The following is a 24005-nucleotide window of genomic DNA, read 5'->3' as shown; positions in this document are numbered from 1 at the left end:
TAGTAATGATTCTTTTGATGTGCAAGTTTGTGGGGTGTTACATGCTTAAGATTGCAATTCTTAGACCCTTACTCAAATTGAATCATGTTTGTCTTCAACTTGATTATGCAATTTCTTCATCTCAGGCTACACCAAGACTTTGGAAATTAGAGAGGTGAGATTGGCCTAAGTGTTAAGGTTACTCTATTCCTAAGTCTTGTGGTACTACCAATTATTGAGGCCCAAGCTGATTGAGTGCTTTCTCATACCTTGACTCTCACCTTGTGATTTTGCATAAAAACACATTATTATGCGTAAACCACTCCCCAAGTGATAATGAGAGCTTTTTTCAGCTAGCTTTCTAGGGCCACTTGAACCTAATTATACCTACTAAAATCAAGGAAGAAATATATATCATATCCCGCTAGTTCATCCAAAATGCCATCCAAGTGGATAGAGAAGGGAGTTGGAAATTTGTTCTTATTTAGCTTCTAATAGTCCACACATATCCAAAGTTTATTATTACTTTTAGGCACAATCACAATTGGAGTAATCCACTCAGCCCAATCAATTGGAGCAATGACTCCCACTTGAAGCAACCAGTCAAACCCTTTCTTCACCAACTTTTCCATGTGTGGATTCATTTGATACCTCTACATCTAGATTGGAATGGCTTTTGGATTTATGGAATATGATGTTGATTAAAATCTGGATCCAATCCCTTCATGTCCCCATTGCCATGCATCTAGATTTCTTTGAGTGAGGCAATCAACTACTCCCAATTCTACATCAAGCTTGGCATTAATTTTTACTAAATTTTTTTTCAACTAACTCATTCTCAGTCACTCAAGTCACCTTCTATACTTAGACCTCAAACACCCGTTCTAGCCATAAGATTGCGGCCACATCAGATGGTACTAAAGCCATAGTGTCTACATCATCCTCCATATCTATCAATGCTATACATGGTCAAACTAACATCAAGAGAAGAATGAGAATCTTTAGAACTGGTTCTTGAGACAAAATATCACCTCCCATATTTGATGGGCTAGCAATATCCATCAAAATCAATCCCATCTAGTTGCTACTACACCAAGTGAGAATTTCAATTGGAATGGGAACTCGATCTGACATTGCCACAAGAGCCATAACAAACCATTCTGCAACTTGATGCTATAGAGCTTTCCATTTAGACCATGGAACTATTGTTGGTTGAGCTAGTGTGGGCTTGACACTTTTTTTTGAGTAACTATGTGGTTTAAAAGTTCTTCTATCCCAACTATGCTCATCGAAGGCATCGATACCGTACACTTATCTACTTGCTTTTGAGCATTATATACTTGAGCCTTTCGACACTCAAACTATCAATGCCCATCCTATGTCCTAAAGAAATTATAGTTGATATAAGAGAGAGCCATTCAATATAAGAATGTATGCAGGATTAAAATATTGATTGATTTATGGTTGAGCAAGCACATGAATTTATAGCTTTTTAGCTTGGACACTCTCCCTTCACTTTGCCTATGGGATACATTTCATACATTATAGGTAGCCTCTTTTTTTGATGCCAACTCATCCATCCACATGTCTATCAATCCTCTTCGAACTAGTTCCCATACGTATCAAATATGATAACAATGCCCCCCTTGATGCATGGTTAGTTGTAATGCAAATTGAAGAGTATGTGGCTATAGGAGAATACACTACATAAGATAACTCACATTGGAAGTGTGCCTTTGGTGACTAGATATAAAATTGAAAATAATCTTGGTGATGTTTTATATGTGCCCACTATCACTAAAATTTTGGTTTTAGTTGGTCAAATGGCTAGTCAAGGATTGTAATTAAGGTTTAACAAGTATGGTTGTTTCATTGAGGAGTTCATGAATGGCAAACTTATTGCTCGTGGTTAAAATAAAGGAAGATTATTTGCTTTGGATGTAGGAGCTCCCATCATTTAGAGCTCTATGTATGTTTAAACAAGGCATGGACTAGATAAAGATATAGAACTATGGCCTAGAAGCATTGGACATGTGAATTTGCAAAGGCTTAAACAGATGTAGTCTAGACATGTGGTTCGTGGACATTTATAATTTGGGTATGTAAATTATGATCACATATATGAGGCTTGTCAGTTTGGCAAGTGGTCTAGACTCCCATTTGCAAAGAAGGGGAGAGTGAGTAGCTATCCTTTGGAAATGATACATTCTGATATTTGGGGTCCATTTCAAAATATCTCTTTGAGTGGAAAATGTAGGTTCTATATCACTTTCATTGATGACTTTAGCAGGATCACATGGGTGTATTTTTTGCAACATAAAATTGAAGCATTTGAAAAGTTTTTAGAGTTTATGGCTATGGCAAAAAAGTAATTTGGAGGCTATATGAAATGCTTAAGATTGAATAATGGTGGAGTTCTCTTACTATTTGGGAGACCATGGGATCAAAAGATAGATCTCTTGTAGGTATACACCACAAAAAAATGGTGTGGTAGAAAGAAAGAACATGATTATTGTAGAAGTAGCAAGGGCTTTATGAATCATATGCATATGCCCTTGAGTTATTAGGTTGAGACAATACAATACTATAGTTCATATCATGAATAGGATACCTATATCTTTGACATATCATATGTCTCCATATGAGAAGATGTGTGACAGAACACCTATACTTGCATACCTTAGGTGTTCAGTTGCATATATTATATACATGTCCTTGATGATTTGAGGAAGAATATGGCACTAAAAGATGTTAAATGTGTTTTCCTTGGGTATCCACATGAGAAGAATGGTTACAAATATTATGATCTTGTCACTAAAGAGGTTCACATAAGTAGGGATATGAGATTCAGTGAAAATATGAGTCGGTATCAACGAAATGTTGCAGTTGACATAGATGTCCATGATAGTAGTGATAATGATGGGTATGTAAAGAATATTACAGTAGATAACAGTCATAGAAATTAGCATCTTAAGGATATTTCTAGACATCAAGACCATGAAGAAAGTACTAGCAATTATAGTCCACGGAGTGGCAAGTTGAGGAGTGCACTAAAGAGAGTAGAAATTGCACAAGGGAAGAAGCCTATGGGTGGAAGTTTTGATGACGAGTCTATGGATGATGAGTTTGACATACCACATGTAAGAACTCCAGGGATAAAGAGTATAGGAAAGTATGTTCCACCACATGCAAGAATGGTCGAGACACCGTCTTGTGTACTACAGTTGAGGAGATCAAACAGATTGAGGCATCTAGTGGACAGATTGACATATAATGGCTTCATGAAGATGCATTATGCACACTTGGTATTGTATGTTGAGCCTACCTAGTTTGAAGAGGTAGTTGGAAACAAATATTGGAAGAATGTTATGGATGAAGAGATGGATGCACTAACAAATAACAAGACAATTGCCTTATGGCAAGAAGGCAATTGGTTGCAAGTGGGTATATGAAGTCAAGTGCAAATTTGATGCTTCCCGGGAGAGATACAAGGGAAGGTTATGGTCAAACATATGGTTTGGATTATGAAGAGACATTTAGTCCAATGGCTAAGATGACTACAGTGAGATTTGAATTCTATCTATGGTTGGAAATCATACCAAATGGATGTGAAGAATACTTTTTTGAATGGTAAATTGGAGGAAGATATATATATGGATCAAGAAGAAGGGCATGTTCACCTAAATATCTACATTATGTGTGCAAATTGAGGAAGGCATTATATGGATTGAAGCAAGCACCAAGAGCTTGGTGTGAGAGGATCAGCAAGTTCTTATGTAGCATGTAATCTTAGCAAAACACGGTTGATTATTCACTTTATGTCACACATACAGGAGATGAAATGGTTGTTGTGGTCATCTATATCGATGCTCTCATCATTATAGGTACTATCGAGAGAGAGATTTTTGAAGTAAAGCATGGGCTGCACAAGGAGTTTCACATTAAGGATGTTGGCTTATTGAGGTCCTTTCTTGGCATTGAGGTGACTGGCACTCCACATGGAGTTTAGTTAGTGCAAAGAAAATACTCATTGGAGATACTAGAGAAGTATGGAATGATAGGATGTAAGCCAATGGATACACATTTGGATCAAAACATTAAGATGGTGGATGATGGATGCCATGTGGAAGATGTCACTATGTTCAAAGAAGATGGTTTGGGACCAATGGTTTGGGTGAAGCATCCTCCTTGCTCAGGGCATTGATGAGCTCCTCTTGTAGTGATCTCCTTCTCTTTGTCAGCACATAAGGGGAATTTTGCTTTCGGTGTAGGCTATCTAGCTGATCAATCTATTAGGATTTGAAGAGTGGCTGGGAAGGTGACAAGTTTGAATTTGTTTGCTGAAGCTAGAGGCAACTTGTGTGGGGCATAGTTGATGGAGGCGCTCTTGCCTTGGTGCTTAGGAGGGGATGAGATCACAGTAGGTAGTGGTTGGGTAGGAGGGGCCCGGCATCAGAGTCTAGTGGAGTCTAGCTCATCCAAGTTATTGGGCAAAGGTGAGAGCCTGGAGTAGGAGTCCCTCGTGGTAGCCTAGAGTTTTCATTTTATCTTCTCCCAACAATCAATCCACTCCCTCTCATAATCTTGTTGGGGTTCTTCAATGACCTCTAGGGAGATCAAGGTCACACTATTTGGTTCTGTGCTCTCCAACTACTTGTGCTTAGAGAAACACATTCTTCCTCCCTTGCTACTAGGCTCGGCTCTAGAGGACATCGGCAAAGGGGAGTTGGCAAGCCTCTAACCATTGTCGCTGGTCATAGAGGGCAATGCCTTTCTAGTGGAGTTGCTTCTTGAAGAGGGTGTATTCACATACTTAAGGCAATTGATTTGCATGGTGAGCTCCTCCTATTGGTTTTGTTGCTAAGTCAAGAGCCCATTAACAAAGTTTAGTGACCGACGTGCCATGTCCTAGCTAAACTCAACTAGGATGAGGACAAGTGGCAAGGGTTTAGTGATAACAGGGAGAGGCTAGAAAAAAAGGGTGGTGTTAGGTCCACTGGTGAGAGTTTCTTGCACATGTCTTGGGGGCTTATTCTCTTGTTGTGAGTCCTTCTCTTGCTCGCATTTCTGGCCCTTTGAGTTGAAGAGAGAAAGCTTGGTGGAGAGGTTGGTAGTGGAAGTGGAATTATTTCGTAGAGAGGGGTGTGGGATCACTGAGTGGGAATAATCATGGGTGGCAGCCTCATAGTGAAGGGTATTATCTGGATGGTCCTCTATTTTGAGGACTTGGTCTTTGGTGTTCTCCATGCAAGATGGGACCTCCTTATTGAGTTCTTGTCCTTCTGCATTCTCCATGGGATTCTTGATAAGGTTGGAGACAAGTTCTAAAGCGATTCTAGGATGAGATTGGGGGTGTTTGCCATTGAGGAGGCAAGTAGGTGGGGAATCGACTAGAGTTGGGGGGGGGGGGGGGGGGGGGGGAGAGGAGAGTGAAGTGTTTCCTACACATCACCTTCATGGTCTTGATTGTGGACGGCCGGTGGTGGGGGCAATGCGTTTGGCCTTGATAAAGAGGTAGTCCTTGAAGAGGATATGAGCCCAGACAACAACAATAGAAGAATGCAAGAAGAATAAAGAAGCTACCTTCTTTGAGATGTTGAATGCCTTTGCCTACAAGTAGAGGGTCTCGACCAGGAACTTGAAAGCCTCCTAATTTGATTTGTGTGGCACAAGGATGTTGCTCATCTAGTATTCTTTATTTTGGTAATGCAGCCAAAGATCTCATCCTATCTTCGCTCTCCATCGCTCTAGACCGCACGTCAATTGGCTGCCTGGTTGTGGAGATCAAAAACCAATCTTTCTCTCTCCTCCCTCTCTCTCCTGCGTAGAGGCAATTCATATGCAAGAAATCAAGAAGAAGAGGGGTTGAAGAATGCTTGTCTCGCTGTGATCGGATTGCTTCAAGATGAAGAGGAGGCTAAGGAAAGAGGTTCAGCACTGAAGAATGGTTGTTGGTCGGTCCGTGGGCTGCTCGGAATAATTATTAAAAAACCCACAACAGGCAAGACACGCGGTATGCTCCAATTTTATGAAAAAAATTGCTTGTTTTTGTTGTTTTATGGTCCAAATGTTGTTCATATGCGATTAATTTTTGTTTGAACCTTGTTTGCATCATGTTTTAAGGGCTATAACTACGGAAATGCAGAACCTGTAATGATTTAGAGTCGTTATTAATTCTTTAAAACCCGCAAAATGTCATTTTCAATGAAAATTAGTGGTTTTTTTCGATTTTGTGTTGGAAAAAAGGGATGGAAATGGAACAAAAGTAGAGAAAATATTAAGTTTCAGTCAAAATAATAATTTAATACAAATAAATAAAAAATACCTATTTTCTATGAATAATAAATAGGAAAAAATAGCAAAAAATAGAGAAAATTGGGATTTTTGTGCTAAAAAAATATGGAAAAATAAGATTTATGTGTGTGAATGTTTAGCAAGGTTAAAGCGTGAGATCAAGCCTCATTTTGGCCTTGTCCTTTGTGTTATAGTATGTATTTATTGTTTTCTACATACAAAAATGATACAAAACAATCATTTGCATCTATGCATCGCAGCAACACCTAAACAATGAGGGGAAAATGAAGTTTGTGCAATAATCTAATTGCTGAAAAGATACAAATTTTGATTTTTCTCTTTGTGCATAGCATTTAGGGATTGTTCCATAATTAAATATAGGCGACTAGTAGCACGGAAGTTCCGGTGCTAGTCCCTAAAGCAGCACAACATGTAGCGCTTAGTTAAAATTCATGAAAGGGCTGTTTTCCGCACCTCACATGGTTGGGTTTTTAATCATAAAAATGGTTGTGCACAATCGTCATACACCTTGCATCAAGCATGCCACGTGGTATCTCCTGGAATGCATTGCAATTGATTGATAAACTTTGACCAACGCTGAGAGGACAGGAAACCTAAGCTGTAGATTTAGACGGGTGCTTCCGTTAGGGAAAGTTTTGTGAGGCAAATCAAAATCTTCTAGAATGATAAATTATGAAAGAGTGGAGTTTGTGCGAATGTTATATGTATTAGCAACGCATCTTGGGGCCAATCCCCGAGGTGTAGGAGAGTCGTAATGGAGCCACAACAATCAGTCGAGAGGTGCTTCCCTATGTGTGTATTATGAGGCATTATGCCTATATGTTATGGGATATCCCTCTGAGGAGAAGGGAAGGTGAACTTTGGACTACATATTGGATACAAGCGCAAAATCATCATAACCATTTAGTGCAAAGTGAGTCTTAGACGCTCTTGGCCCGCGAGACCGTGTGGTGGGGTTGTCTGTCGTATGCATGAGATTGAGAGTGGAATTTTGGTACCGAGAAGTGCTTAAAAATAGCTAAAAATTATGAATATCAAGGGAAAAATATTCAACGTCGAAGGCGGCGGCTCGATCTAGGACGATTTTAAGCGTCAAAGTGCTTTAAAGGCGCCGAGCGACACTTGTTGATTTTTCATAATTTTTCAGACAGTCGTGCGGGTTGACACGAGTTACCGGTCAATGCGGGATGCCAAGCCAGATGCCCAGGATTTTTCAGAGCTCAATTCGGAGTCCGGACGGGAAAATGGCCAAGAAACCGGTCAAGATGCGAAGAGGTGGACAAAATTTGGCCAAAATGGGCAAGTGACCCTTGGGAGCCCAAAATTTAAATGTAGCATGAAACTTTTCATGCATATGAGTGAAAAAACGTGGAGGAAGATGACGCCCGATTTTTGCGCTTCTTGGATGGAGGAGGCATCATGGCTGCTGCAAACAACCCCCCCAATTTATCATGGGGCTTGAATCCCCCCTGCCTGTTGGTCTTATCGCTGTGCTTCGCTCCTCCAATGGCGGTCTCTATGAAGAATTTTGATTTCAGTCTTTCTCTCTCCTCCCTCTCTCTCCTCTAAAGGCAGATTCATGTGGTGAAGAGGAAGAAGAAGAATGGATGATGGATGCTTGTCCAATGAAGACCGGACTGCTCCGTGGTGTAAGAAGATGGAAGATTGCTGATTGTGGACTATCATGAGCATTAATAGTGGCTGGAAATCAGTCCTGAGATATGGCAAATAAAAACCCACAACCCGCAAAGAACGGTAATCTCATTTTTACAAAGGAAAATTGTAATTTTATGCAATTTGCTTCATGAATACTTGTTCCCATGAGATGATTATGCATTATAATGTTGTTTGCAATGTCTTTTAACTGTTTATACTCAGAAAATCAGAAAATCACAAGTTTTGTGGATGAAATTAATAGTGAAAAACTCGTAAAACACGCGAAATATGGAAAAATTGGGTGTTTTTGAGATATCAATGGAAAATATACTAAGACACACCAACTAAATTTGTGTTTTTTCTGCAAATGAACCTAAGGGCCACAGCCCATAACTCATTTTGAATTTTCAGTCATTTAATCTTACAAAAAATACATAAAAAATAGAGAAAATTAAAAAAATAGGGGAAAAATGGATTTTGAGTGCCAAAAATTAAGGAAAAATAAGAACCATGTTTGTGGATGTATGGGGGGTCTGAAGTATGAGGTTTAGCCTCAATTCAGCCCTACCTTTATGTTTTAGTGAGTTTTTATGGCTTTTTATACCATAAAAATGTGAAAAATGAACCCTAAACGTATGCACCATGCACAACTTAGACAGGTGAGGGGGTAGAGTGTATGAAAGGTGTTTAAATGCTGAATGAAATGATGAAAAGCTTGCTGGTTTTTATGCATACCATTTAGGTTGGTCGATATCTAAAAATTAAGGACCTAGTAGCACGAGGGTTTCTCGGTGCTAGGTTCATGTAACACCGCATACGAGCGATAGTCAAAATCATTGAAAGAAATGTTTTCCACGTGTGCACCAATGCTGATTTTCTTAATTGTTTGAGCACGTGGACATTCACAATTTTCATGAAGCATAAAATGATAAAAAGTATCAGACAATACCTCCTGGATGCATGGCAATTGCTTTCTAGAGACATGACCAATGTTGAGTGAGTAAAGTTGTCCAAGCTGTAGGCTAGGCGTTGGGTCTAAGGGGAAAGAAAGTGAGGAAGTATGGTATATCTCCTAGAAATACGCGGATCATAAAAGAGAAAAGTTTGTGTGCGTATGTTATATATATGTTTAGCGACGCGTCGAGGGGCCAATCCCCGAGGTGTAGGAGAGTCGCAGTGAGGTAGCGGCAGTCAGCCGTGGGAGGACCTCCTATGTTTGTGTTTCGTGCTATTTGGCAATGTGCTGGGACTCCTTGTGAGGAGTGTTAATTGGGTTAGATTTGGACTACGAGACGTGATACAAACGCAAGATATTTAGGAAGATGATGTATATGTCATCCACGCTGCTAGCCGCGAGGCCGTGGGGTTGTTGAGCGCATGATAGAGGTCCGGCTAGTGCATGAGCTAGTGCCGGCCCGTTTTAGGTCCCATCATAGGTCCAGCTAGTGCTATAGCCAATGCCGGCCCATTTTAGGTCCCATCAGCCACATGTAATTTCTTATCCCAGTCTCGCTTCGCCTTTCGAGAGTATTTTTGATAAAATACCTACAAGCTGCTTGTTAGTACTTTCAACCTGTCCATTTGCATACGAGTTATAAGGAGTTGTTTTGTTGTGCTTAATTTGCCATGCTTCAGTCAAAATTTTAATCACTTTGTTTAGAAAATGGGTTCCACGGTCTGATACTAATTCTTTTAGTGTACCAAATCGGCATATAATCTACTATAATAGGAAACTAGTAGTTTCTTTTGTGTCATCCTTCCTCATTGCTTGTGCTTCTGATCACTTTGTAAAGTAGTCAGTTTTTGCCATGATAATATATCAGTTTTGCACAGTGTGGATGATGGAGTAATAGGGCCCACAAAATCTATGCTCCACTTCTCACATGGAAGGATAGCCATAGGAGTAAGTGGTCACTTCCTATTCTCCCTATTGTCATGCCGTTGACAAGTATTGCATCTCTTAACATACTCGAATGCATCTTGAAAAATGGATGACCACCAATATCTAGCTCTTAAAGCTTTTTATGCAATAAGCCACCCAGTAAAATGTCCTCCGCAAGCGGAGTCATGGCACTCTTCCAAAATGAATGGAACCTTGTGAGGCATCACACATCGGCGATAGATATCATCAACCCCTTGCCGATATAATGTTTCTACGATCAAAGAAGATTTCAATGCATGTTGCCTAATTTTCCTCTTCTCTGATTTTGATAGTCCGGATCCACTCTCTCCTATCGAGATGTAATGTGTTGTAGTAGCATACCAGGAGGGAATAGACACCGTATCAATCTTAAACAGCAACGCCATATCACTTCCTTCGCTAAAGTGTCTTTCCGCTCCCTGAAATTCACAAGGCATTCCACAATGCCCTACAATTTTGGTGGCTTACTTCTAATCTCATAATCAAATTCCTACAAAGTGATTAACCACTTTGCTAAATGATCGGGCAGCTACAACTTGTTCATCAATAATCTAAGCCCTTGAGCCTTTGTATAAAAAACTACCTTCTCATAGAGGATGTACTGCTTGTACTTTTAGTCACAAATACCATTGCAAGGCACAATTTCTCCATGTAGGTGTAGTTGATTTCTGATATGCCCAACTTTCAACTAGCAAAAGCAATCAAATCGTACCATTTTTTATCTCAGATTTGGGATAAGCAGCAATCGATACTATGCATGATGGCTACTAATAATATATAGAATACTTCGCCCCCTTTAGGTGCTTTTAAAATTGGTGTTTTTACTAGCTTCTGTTTCACATAATTAAAAGCTAGCTTGCAAGGGTCACTCCATTCAAATAGACAGCTAAAGGATAATAGATTCGTTAGTGGCAATGTTCTTTCTACTAGGGCATTTATGAACCTCCAGTAGTACCCCACAGATGATAGAAAGATGTGTACTTCTTTTGGAGTGTGTGGTGTACTCATGGCGACTATGAATTTGATCTTTTTAGGTTCAATCATGATCCCTACTGAACTGACCACATGATCTAACAATAGCCCATAAAGCACCCCAAATATGCACTTCCATGGGTTAAGAGCTATGCAGAATTGTCTGCAATGCTCAAAACACTTCTGTAAAATAATCAACTACCTTTCTCTTATGGTGGCTGTCCCCAGGTCATCGATAAATACTTTCAGCTCCTCTAGGGAGATGTCACCAAAGGTCTTTTCTGTTGTTCGTCTGCTATTCGTTGCCATAAACCAGGTGCATTGCATAAACCAAATGCCATCACATGGTATGCAAAGAAACTAAAGATAGTAATAAGCGTCATTTTAAGGTTTTCTTCTTTTGCAATTGCCATTTAGTTATATCCCGCAAAGCAATCCATGAACAAATATATTTCCCTACCCGCTAACTGGTCCAAAATCTGATCCATAAAGGGCATCGGGTAATAGTCCTTAATTGTCTGCTTATTCAGCTCTCTAAAGTCCATGCAAAGCCAAATTTGATTATTTTTCTTCTTCTTGATAACCCCACAGGTGAACACCATTTAATGTGCTGAACAGGGAAGATCAAACCAACTTGTTGTAATTTTTGTAACTTCTTGAACAACCCATCCCTCAATTCAAAAGGCATATGCAGTACTTTATGATGCACAGGATGACTTCCTTCCTTTAGGGGAATGGTATGAATAGCCAGGCTGGGAGGAATACCTCTTAGCTCAAGCAAAGATATCGTGGAACTCTTGGATAAGAGTCACATAGTCTTCCCTTTTGTCCACACTAAGCATGGATCCTAATTTAGTTGGCCGCGGATCATTTGGCGTACCAAGATCCAGTTCGATCACATCTACATCTCTTATTCGGTCTTGAGGCTCTATTGGCTCATTTAGAGTTATTTGATAGATGTCCTCTGTAGTGGACCCTTCTTTGGATTCATCACTGATGAAGTCTCACTAGCATATGCATCTTCTAATGTCTCTAAATTTTTAGAGGATAGAGGAGCTCTCTCACTTTGAGGAGACTCAGGATAAGCATCAACTACTATGTGGTGGGCCTCTACCAAATATCAATCGACCAATGGGTATATCTACTTGACAGTCTGCTTGCAAAATCCAGGGTCTACCTAGCAACACTTGATAGCTAGGACGCCCTACGAATCTAATCATCCTAAAGTCCAGAAGATATTCTACGTTTGCAATAGTGACATAGACCTTAGTGATGCAACCTTCAAGCTGCCTAAGACTATTGTCAGCCATTCTAAGAATCGTGGAGGTATCCTTTTGAATTGTGAGACCCAGTCTCTCCATCAATTTTGAACGCATGATGTTAACAAAGGATCCCATATCTATGATAGCATGATCCACCATATCTATGATAGCATGATCCACCAGTATTCCATCAACGTAGGTTGCAACCCTTGGGCAATGTTTTTCAACATACTCAAACCAATCATCTCCTACTTGCACTATGCCCAGAGGTTCTACGATATACCCAGTATGTAGGATCTTTTTAAAATCCTTGTGCACTCATGGAGATAACTTAATCAGCTGCAAGAGATTCATGTCTAGTTCAACTGCACAAAGAGAGCTTGCCAAATTGAATTCGTGATAATTTGCTAGCGCTCTCTTCTCTCGCTAGACCATTCTCTCTTTTGGTCGTTGAACTGGTTTTGGTGCTTCCTTCTTAGCTTTTTCCTTCCTCCTTGGTAATCCTTTATCCTTCTTGGCATCGGCTTTACTCTCTACGAATTTTAAAGGTTTCGCTTCCATGATGGGGTTATGGACTTGCGTCCCCTTGTTGTCTTGTTTAGGGTTTCCATCGATAGGTTTTGCATTATCTTTGTCACCTTTTCTACCCTTTTGACCTCTTGTAATGGCCCGCAGATTAGAAGCTTCAGTGCCATTAACCCATACAGCCTTAATGAGGATAAATCCACTGCCACTAGGCAACTCCTCTATAATAGCCTTACCTCTTTGAAGGATTTGCTTCGGCCCATCATCTCACTAAAGATTGTTCCCTTGCGCATGGTGGTTAACAAGACCTGGTTGTCTACTACCTTGTTGGAGATAGCTAATCTTACTTTAACAAGTGGCAGCCAAATGGTCGAACTGTCCACAAATATCACATTTGATGTTTGGACAATTTCGAGGGTAGTGCTAGCCGCCACACCATTCTCACAACAAAATCTCGAGGGTGCACCCTCTTCAAGGCATCAACTCTCTATCAGATTCTATTTTTTTTAAAGGAAATTAACATGAACAACTATTTGTCTATATTGTTCGAAAATCATATTGGTGTAATGCTTCATCATATCCTTAACTTCGCTAAGGACATTCGATGCACTTGACTCATAGCCATGATTGTCTACTAGTCGTTCCAGTGGCCTAACAATTTGACTAGGCATTGGTTTAGGGTTTAGGGTTTAGGGTTTTACACTGTCCGAGTTTGTTTACCCTGTCCAACTATTCTAAGCTCTTTGCCTATCATCTGTCCCGAATGCCATCTAAGCTTCATAGTTAAAGTGCATGGGTGGACAAAGTCATCTTTCTATCAGTTTATTTGAAATTAAAGCCATCTTTATTATTCTCATATTTACTATGTGTTCTCTACTCCTTGCTCAGATTATGTTTGCTATACTATGTAATTTCTACAATGCATCTGCACAATGATATTTAAATATGACAGCTAGAGGATGCTTTTTAGTGTAAGAAAATGAACTCATGCAAGGTAAGTCCTTTGGAGTTCTAGTTCAAGTCTTGTATCTTTGATTCTTGTCTTATATTATATTAAGTCTAGCCTTGTATCAAGATCTTGCCTTGTCTTGTATCATGAACCTAGTCTTATTATAAACATCATTGTAGAGGATCTTGTATAGATAAATATATTCTTGTACTTTGTCTTCTTAAATAAATAATCAACTTCTTCTTCTTATTATTCTTCTTGAAGTCAATCCCTTATAAGTTGTGAGCCGACAATCCTTGTCTTTGCCAAGCTCTTGTTGCTCTCATATCAATTTAGCACAACTTCAGCGCAGGTAGCCCGAGACCCATATTTATACTAGAGTTAAGAAGGTTAAGGGGAAGCTTCTAGATATGAGATGACAAGCATTGTTAGAAGGACGATGATATCATCGATGACATAAGCATTGCTAACATAACCAAGGATATAAGCAATGCTTATATAAGCCTTGATATAAGTAGTTTTATAAAACCTCCAAGTAATGTTCTAGAACCTTCTTAAAATCTTCTAGCACTTTCTCAAATCTTTTAGAAGTTTCTAAAAGATCATTAGGGTCAAAAATGCTTCAAAAAGACACTTCTAAGAAATATATTAACTTGTTAATTATTGTTAACCCCAACACGAAGAAAGCAAAAGGAAATAAAAAAGACGTAGGGCAAAGGCAGAAAAAAGGTAGCTCGACAGAAGAAAGAAGAAAAGAAAAGGCCAAAAGTGCAGGGGCAACCTTAAAAAGCCCAAGGCAAATGCAAAAGGAGAAATGTGCATTTTAAAATACAAAGGCGTACCCTGAAATCTTGTAAAAGAGTGTCAGGCGGTGGAAAATCCGGAAAGCTAAAACAGAAGACAAAGACAAAGGCCAAGGTAAAGAGAAACGGAAGACAAAGGCGCACAAGGAAAAGCGCAAGTCAAAACTTTTGTAAAAGAGCGCAAGCACATCATGGTCTAATTCAAGGAGCACCGGGCTCTCACTCGTGCAATTTGTAAATGTAGACGGGCGATGGAAAGGAAGCTAGGAAGATGGAGGGACAATGGAAAAAGGGCCTAGGCTACGGCCGGCCATGTAAAAAAGGGGATGACCGCCCAAAAGGGATTTAGGGTTTTGTATATAAAGTTGAAAAGTGAATGAGAAGCTCATTCTTATGTGTGGAAAAAGTGACTCTCTTATTATTATTATTATTATTATTCTTGCTTGCTTGAGCTTGTGCTTGAGAGAGGGAGTGTGAGAGTGTGAGGGAGTGAGTGTGTGAAGGTGAGGGACCGGGGAGGAGAAGCTCTCAATCTTCTCCTCTCTTCTTCTCTTCTCTTATATTCTCTTGTCTTGCTCGTGGCTATGGAGCTTGGAGTGTGGAGCTTGAGGATGGAGCTTGCTTGAAGCTTGCACTTGGATCGTGGAGTTACCGGAGTGTGCAGAAGAGGAGGTAACTCGAATGGCATGGAGGCAAGCTCACTACACCCGTAGATATGGATGGCGTGTCGGCTATGTGAGAGGTAGCCATTAAAGCTCGGCTTGGAACACTTGAAACAATAAGCGGTCCGTGGGTCTTGGCAATTGAGTGAAAGCTCCCACATTTTGGTTCCGTTGCCGGGACGAACGGATTCAAGCCTTGATGCGCGCTTTGAATCAAGCATCGAAGTAAGGGTTTTCCCTGAATCGATACTTGAGATAGGTAGGAAGTGAGGGGATTGAAGATGGTATTCGATCTCCTTGGCAAGTAAGTTTTTTACTTTTTTGAGATTTATGTTGTGAGATGGAGTAGTGTAGGTATTCACGTTGTGAGTTGGATGCATTAGAGTAGGAGAAAATAAAGAAAAACAAAGAAAATAAGCATTAGGATTTACTGTTGCAAAACAGGGCAAAAACATGGTAAAAATTGTGCAAAAAATGGTAAAAATATCACTTATGATGCCTGAGATTGGCAAGTGAGTGATTGGGGACATCAATACCATACCCAGGAAGGGGTATAAGGGCCAAGAGTGGCAAGAAAGGCCACATTGTGCATTGCAGGGTTTCAGGAGAGTAGGAGAGAAGAGGAAAGCTTCGTGAGTAGATCCGCTTCGATCTTGTCATCCGAGAGATATTTGCCCAGCCCAGGTAATTCTACACCTTCCCCTACATGAGTAGGATGGATCTGGAGCTACTTGACTAGGGGGAAGGCCTCCAATGCTCGGCTTGGCATATTTCGTGAGGTTCGGCAAAAAAACGTGCCGCGCTAGGCGTGTCTGAGTGATGGCGATTCTGGGCCGAGTCCTAGAATTGGCCCTCGGACTTCTCGACTCGGCCCTCCTGACCACCCTACTCGGCCCTCGACCACTTGGTCCTCAAGCCATTCGGCCACTACCACTCGGGCACCCACCGCTCAGCCCATCCGAATTGAGCACTCGGACTACCTTGGAATTCGGCCTCGGCCCACTCGACCCTCCAGACTTGGCCTCGGCCCACTCAGCCCTCCTGGCTCGGCCTCGGCCCACTCGATCCTCGGACATCTAGGTTTGGACTGGCCGAATTTGGCATTCAGACAGTTACATACAGCCCCTTCCACTCGACCCTCGCACGGTCCGAATTGGGCATTCGGCCCTTGTAATTCGGACCTGTTGGGCTGAAATTGGATTGCCTCAAATTTTTACCTAAACCAAGAGACCACATAGAGCCGAAACCCTATCACAGGTCGATCAGTGGGTTGAATCTTAGAGCAAGTAGTTCAAAATTTGGCTATAAATGGTCCCTCGGATCATGTGTGGCATTTACCGTAACGGCCCTACGGGCCGAGGGGGACTGCCTCCTCCGCACCTCCCCCAAGTAGGTTGGAGAGAAAACGCACGTCGTGACAGGTCCTCCAAATTAGACCCTAGTGTGGTAATGGCTCTACACGAACATGGATTCTCACTAACAAAAGAGCAACCAAAAGCCCATACCCGAACTGAGAGAAATAGAGACCCTAGAACCTCAATGGGCCAATCTAGCCAACAAGGGCAAAAAGCCCACACTGCACAAACACATACGTGTTGCATTCGAATTGCATCTAGTCAAAGCAGAGAGCAACAACATCAAGCGACGATAGCGAGAATGACTAGATACAACAGTCCTTACAATATATGCTCCTTGAATAGCACTGCACTGACGAGCCAAGACATTAGTGGAGAATCCACATCTGGCCGTGCAGTTGGGGACTCAAGGGCATTTGTTAGAAGGCTTAAATTTACAAGCCAAGACCGAAAGATGAAGACATAGTACCACCTGCTTATCTTAGGGTCAAACGCACCGCTAAAAGAGAGCATACTATCGATGCTCTGATTGATGAAGGAGTAGATTTTAATGTCTTGACTTATGAGGCATGGATCCTACTAGGCCAACCAGAGCTGACACCGACTAATGCAACTCTTAGCTCTTATGGGGGACCTCCACAAGCACTCATAGGGAAGTGCAATATCCTTGCAACAATTGAAATTGAAAGCGTGCCTATCCTATTTCATGTTCCTCCAAATAGTGCTAAATATGGTAAGGAAACCCTCCTGGGAAGACCCTTCAAAAGAGCGACCAAATGTGAGGCTGACTATGTAGCACAGAGGATACACCTGACACTACCAGGTGTGAGGATAGTCACAACCTTTAGTAAGGGTGACATCATCAAACCTCGAGGGAAAGGCAAGGAAGGTGCTGATATAACAGTCAAGCCTACTAACGAGAGCAAGGACTTGTTAGAAGAGTTGATACAAGCACATGTCGAACAATGAGAACCAGCGAGTGAGGCCATGCTTGAAACAAGAAGGTCAAGAGACAATGCCAAGGATGGGCTTTGGACTTTCAAATATCGTAGAAGACCCCATAAGAAGCCCAAGCCTTATAGACAAAGGCATCGATGGAGGGTCAGCACAATGCCACGATGGATATCCAAAGCGTTGCTATGTGCTCAAGGGTATTACGTAGGTAATTGATGGATTTGGATACCAAAATCCCCTGCTAAACCATCTCTATCAGCTGTAGGCAAGATCGCATCAAAAGCAACGAAGCACAGAAGGAAATCTAAGAGAAACTCAAGGTCTCAAGGCAAGAAACCAGACATGACTGTTCAAAAGAAAGAGCCTCAACCTAGCATGCTTAATAAGCAAAGGTCATACGTGGCCATTGAGCATGCACAAAAGCCATTAGTGCCCAAAGAGCCTTTGACTTCCCAAGAGGATAATGAGCACCACAGGCACAACATCGCTCATGATAAGGCTGATTGCTCAATAAAGCTAATGGTAGAATCGCCTAACAATCACGAGCAAACCATTCAGCCAATGCCAAGTCCACCTAAGAGTCCTAGATCTCCTACATCCTCTTTTTCCAAACAGACACAGGAAGCACAACAACAGTTGTCAATGGCGGCTGCTCACTCCCAATCTCTATCTCCATCAAAGCTTCCAAATGTCCAAGAGGGCTAGCCATAGCTCTCGGCCCAAGGATATGCCTGTGAAACCCAATGTGACCAGATCAACTCATGCTCGATCTACACAAATGAATGCTCAAAGGGCAACAAAAGACGCTACTACTTCCGAGCGCCCTAAGGATTGGACACCGCAATCCACCAATAGTAGCAAGTCCACTAAACTAGCTACTAGTACTTCAAATCAGGGATCACAGTAGTCACAACCCTTGGCTGTGATAATGCCCCATGCAGAGCGTGTCCTTAGCAGTTTACCTGTGAAGGAAATGTTGCAACCAACTTCCTTAACAACTCCAGCACCCCCAAAGTGCCTAAAACCTAGGCCAGAGGAGTTAAACACATGGGAATTGGCTAAAGAGCTAGGCTCTTCTTAAAGGGAGACAGTTGTACCCTCACAACCTGGCGAGGCTAGTCAGTAAGCCCCGGCTACGTCCCATGAGAATACACTAGAGAAAGGAAATGCTGAGGCCCAACCAAGAACAACAACGGTTGACCTAGCCCAAGGTCTTGAGATGTTGAGAGATGCACCTTCACTTACCAAGAAAAAGAGGAGAAAACAGCGAAAACAACAACAGTTGCAGGTGGTTGTGGACCCCACGAACATTGAGACAAGGAGCGTTGGAGAGTTGATGAATAAAGTATCAAGTCCACCCCCCAATGAACCCATTGACACCTCCCCTAATAGTAGTGAAACCTCAGACATATCCGTGTGCTCTGAAAAAGCAAAGCAGTTGTTATCATCAATGGCTGCTTGCAACACTCAATCAACCCCCATGCCAGCTATGAGTGGCCATTCCCAACAAAGAATAGCCCTATCACCATCATATCACTAGCCAATCGGAACATCACAGTGCCACCAACGACCTTCATCCGCACCAACATCAAAACTCCCCTAAGGCAAACCACAACAGTCCCTTCCACCCACGTCTTCGGTGCAAGCTCCGCATACTACCTTCGATGAAGAGCGCCATGGAACTGGCACTCGTCTAGGAGGGGGGTAATGTTAACCCCAACACGAAGAAAGCAAAAGGAAATAAAAAAGACGCAGGGCAAGGGCAGAAAAAAGGTAGCCTGTCAGAAGAAAGAAGAAAAGAAAAGGCCAAAAGCGCAGGGGCAACCTTAAAAAGCCCAAGGCAAATGCAAAAGAAGAAATGTGCATTTTAAAATACAAAGGCGCACCCTGAAATCTTGTAAAAGAGTGCCAGGCGGTGGAAAATCCGGAAAGCTAAAACAGAAGACAAAGACAAAGGCCAAGGTAAAGAAAAACGGAAGACAAAGGCGCACAAGGAAAATCGCAAGTCAAAACTTTTGTAAAAGAGCGCAAGCGCATCGTGGTCTAATTCAAGGAGCACCGGGCTCTCACCCGTGCAATTTGTAAATGTAGACGGGAAGTGGAAAGGAAGCTAGGAAGATGGAGGGACAATGGAAAAAGGGCCTAGGCTATGGCCGACCATGTAAAAAAGGGGATGACCGCCCAAAAGGGATTTAGGGTTTTGTGTATAAAGTTGAAAAGTGAATGAGAAGCTCATTCTTGTGTGTGGCAAAAAGTGGCTCTCTTATTATTATTATTCTTCTTCTTCTTTTTGCTTGCTTGAGCTTGTGCTTGAGAGAGGAAGTGTGAGAGTGTGAGGGAGTGAGTGTGTGAGGGTGAGGGACTAGGGAGGAGAAGCTCTCCATCTTCTCCTCTCTTCTTCTCTTCTCTTCTATTCTCTTGTCTTGCTTGCGGCTATGGAGCTTGGAGCGTTGAGCTTGAGGATGGAGCTTGCTTGAAGCTTGCACTTGGATCGTGGAGCTAATGGAGTGCGCGGGAGAGGAGGTAACTCGAACGGCATGGAGGTAAGCTCACTACACCCGTAGATATGGATGGCGTGTCAGCTATGTGAGAGGTAGCCATTAGAGCTCGGCTTGGAACGCTTGAAATAATAAGTGGTCCGTGGGTCTTGGCGGTTGAGCGAAAGCTCCCACATTTTATAGTTGAGATTTTGAAAGAATGAAACCACCAAATTTGATTGCTTAGATGTGATTAATGAGAGAATATTTAGTTTATTGAAACGGTCAATGCCCTCATCTTTTAATTTATGTTAAGATAATCTTTTCAACCATTTTTATATTGTAACTTAAGAGATTTTATAGTTTTCATATATTTACACCAAAATCATATTCGCTTGCTCCTGCGTCTTCTTTTCACATACCATTTTCTCTTACCGTTTTCTTTTTTACGCTTACTTTCTATTACTATGAGATTTTTTTGTGGTTGATTTGCTAAAATGTTTAGCTATGCCTCTTCAAGTAGCATATGTGCAAGCACATGCAAGTATAAACTTACCATTCAACCAAATCCGTTTTATACATCTTGGAGAAGTATACATTATCGAGTACTCACACAAATGAGATGGAGGCTAACAGATTGCAAATACAAGGAAAGAAGCATATAGATTTTTGGGTAGATGAAAATATTTATCCCAAGGACCCTTCTACAGGTAAACCTCCTCATTTTTTCAATATTCATGACTAGATAAGATAACTTGGAGAAGGTTACAATGAGATGCTTGGCTATTATACAAGGTTATGCTCTGCATCTTACACATACATGGCTCAAATACACAAAACAAAAAAAGTATTATTAATTGCACAAACAAGTATTTTTAAGCTAACAGATATGATTAACATTTTGAAAAATGTTAAAAAGTTATTACAAGACAAGCTAACATGCTTGAAGGAAAATCAAATAGGATTCAAAGAGAGGAAGAGACCATTAAAAAATATAACCAACTTGTGTGTGAGAGTAAAAAAAAGGAGACTAAATCTTGCAAAGAAACATGTCTCTAGCATATTGAGCATTAACATCTGAGAGAGTGAGGAGAGAATCAATCTTTTAAAAGAGACCAAGAATAAGAAATATATTTGAAGGATTCTTAATTCACCTCAAAATGTGGATTTTAGAGGCCCAACTCTCAAAGAATTGGTAAAGGACTTAAAAGAAACAGTAAAACCAAATGAAATTATAGAGACATGTAATACTATGGATATTAGTCGAAAAGGTTATCGTGCTATCCCTAGATTATGGTTTAAAAATCTTAAATGTAATAGAATAAGTGCATTTGGGTTACCTTGGGTCCTTGCATTATCGACCGCAAAGGACTACTATAAATCGTAAGATTTCACATATTTTTGGAGAATATATTCATATTGAAGGGTATATGCCATACGAAAAGACGAAAAGAAAATCTATTTTTGAATACAATGTGTTTAATAATATATAGGTTGATCTAAGAAGAGTGTAGATTGCAATGGTCCACATGTATAAACTCAAGAAATCTTGCTCCAGAAGTAGAGAAACCATGACCATAGCCAAAAATCCTAATTACTATTGTCTTGTCTAAAAATATCACCTCATAGACATTATATTAGAACCTAGAGAAACCAAGTAGCCTTGTAAGTGCCTTAATATAGAGTATAGGCTATATTATGTCCTCTCAAAATGGAATACTAAGAAAAAATGTGAATCAATTATTACCAAGTAATGGCCGAGTGAAACACCCTTCAATGAACTACCACCAGCTCTTGACCCTTTGCCATGTCCCAAGAAGTTATCAGAATCTTCAATTTTCAATTGCAAAAAAGATGAATATCAAATGAAAGTCAAACTCATTTTTTATCCTATTTAGTCAACCTTTCTTTTTCATTTGGTCTCTCTTTCTGATATTGCACCACATAGGCTTGGAAGCAATATTCTTCCCTAAGGACTTGGTTTAGGATTCCAAACCTAATGTTTAATTAATATTTAGATAACGATTTATTACATGTTAGATATGCTGAATGCCCCACATGTGAGCTCTTTCGTCCCTCAACTCCTCCAGCTCTTCTGTGGCTTTAGTGATTTTCTCCATTTCAACTTGTAGATATTCGTAGCTAGGTTGTAGATATTTGTAGCTATGGACCCAAGCCATTAAGTTGTTGGCATCCACCTAGGTCGTAGAACTAGGAGTTGAGATGGCAATGGTAGGGGTGGGCATCAGGAGAGTGGGAATGGGGGTGATTGGGGCCTTGCCCTTTCCTTCTTGCACTACAGGTGGCACGAACTCTGGCACATGGGTGCTTGAGCTCGGCTCTTCGTTTCTGATTGGGCTTGCAGGTTCTGGCTCATCTTGCCTAGATTGCTGCTCAATGGACTTGCGTGTGGCGAGGGCCATGTCTTTCTCCTCTTTTTTCCTCAACTCCTCTTCCTTCTTTTCCTGCTTTCTCCTTCTTTCCTCCTCGGCCTTTTTGGACTCCCTACGGGCCTTTTGCAAGTCCACCTTCTCTTGTTTTCTCCTCTCCTCTTCCTGCTTTCTTAGCGCGATTTTCTTCTTTATTTTCTTGGCCCTCCTCCGGCTAGTTTGCTCTTCTTGTTCCCTATCTTCTTCTTCCTCACTTAATGTCCTCTCACTAGACTACACCTCCTATTCGTGGTGAGGTGGTGACCTGCTTGGCATTTCATCTACTCCTTCTCTTGCTTCTTCCTTCCCTTGTCCCAAGGCTTCCCTGATGATCGTTGTGAGGACCCCACTGAACCGGATGGTTGTAGCCTTTGAAGATGAAGCTTTCCTTTTAGCCTTGGTGGTAGGAGATTCTCCTCCATTAGGGTATCCTCCCATTGCCAAAGCTTTTGTTGAGGTCTCAATGTTCTTCCTCACAAAACCGTTGAGATTCACCTCATCCAGTGACCTTGCTGTGATTCTCTCTAGTAGGGGGACGTTGATGCGGCTCATGATAGTGTTGTACCTCTGACTAGAGAACAACATGTCCACCATCTTGGCTTGGAGTTGGACTTCGGGATTTGGGATATCCACCAAGCTGATGCCATCGTTGGTGTGGACCTTTACCTTGTCCATTCCTAGCAAGGCATATACAACCCTCTTCGGCTTCCTCTCTACTTTATTCGCCAAGCCCAACGCCTTTTCCACCAGCTCCAAGATCAACTCAATTTGCACTTGACGAGTTCCCTCTCCCTCATGCACAGTTACAGTGTTGCGATTCCTTTGGAAAGTCCTCAGGAACTCTGCATAGTGGAAGTAGTCCATCCCCTAGCTTACTCCTTCCACGTATTCCTGCAGATTGCTTTGCTCGATGATCTGCCTCACAACCCGCTCTTCAATGACCACATCTTCTAGGTTGAAGATATGTCAGAACTTGAACTGGTTGGAAGGCTCGTGTTTCCACTGAAAGCCCATATTTTTCTTGTTTTTCTTCTGAAAAATGCAATTTTCTAGCCTTTTCTTGGCTTGTCATGATGGGTCCCTATCATGAAGCCATATTCACCGTTTGTGTTTTTCAGAATAATTACAAACAACATGAACTGACTACATACTTGCTGAACTTGAGTGTAGAAGTAGACCTTTTTTTTAAAAGTACTTTATTGATTTCAAATTTTATTGACATTTTTCTCAAATACAAGTTGTTGCATCCTACCCTTGCAATGTGTGCTTTTCCTTTATTGTTTTTTTAAATGTGTTTGGTTTGATTTACCTTACCCCCTCCCCCTTTTGAAATGAGAATAATCCTTCCTAGAATTAAAGGATTAGAGGATGAAGGGTCTTCAGCACCATAATCTTAGTGTTTTACTTGTGCATGAGCCAAGCGTAGAAATTTAGATTATATTCTAAATTAGCATAGCTATCCATATTGAAAGGGTGGATGCCTACATGCGTAATGTAAATGAGGACATTAAGCAAGAAGTCACTGGAGTCCAGTTGGCTAGCAACATGCAACTCCTCCTCACTAAGGATGCGATCTAAATAAGGATGTCCTTTCATGTGTTCTTCCACAGGGGTCGGTTATGAATGGTAGTCAACACCCTATAGGAAGTTGGAGCTACATAGGTTGGGTCGTATTCTGATGCCTTGATTGCGCGTCGTTGTTCATCGTGGGTCATTATTTGGCATCCCTCTAGCTCCCATTGCACT

At 41.2% G+C, this 24005-nt stretch overlaps 1 pseudogene; it reads right to left on the bottom strand.

Moving 5' to 3' along the window:
* Positions 1-24005, bottom strand: part of LOC148037544 (putative calcium-binding protein CML11) — a 262608-nt pseudogene that overhangs the window by 141305 nt on the left and 97298 nt on the right.

Source organism: Lygodium microphyllum, chromosome 4, assembly GCF_053477565.2.
Source record: "Lygodium microphyllum isolate KBCC chromosome 4, Lygodium_microphyllum_v1.1.10, whole genome shotgun sequence".
Taxonomy (NCBI): domain Eukaryota; kingdom Viridiplantae; phylum Streptophyta; class Polypodiopsida; order Schizaeales; family Lygodiaceae; genus Lygodium; species Lygodium microphyllum.
Note: the sequence above shows the minus strand (reverse complement) of the source record. Positions and strands in the feature narration are given on the sequence as shown.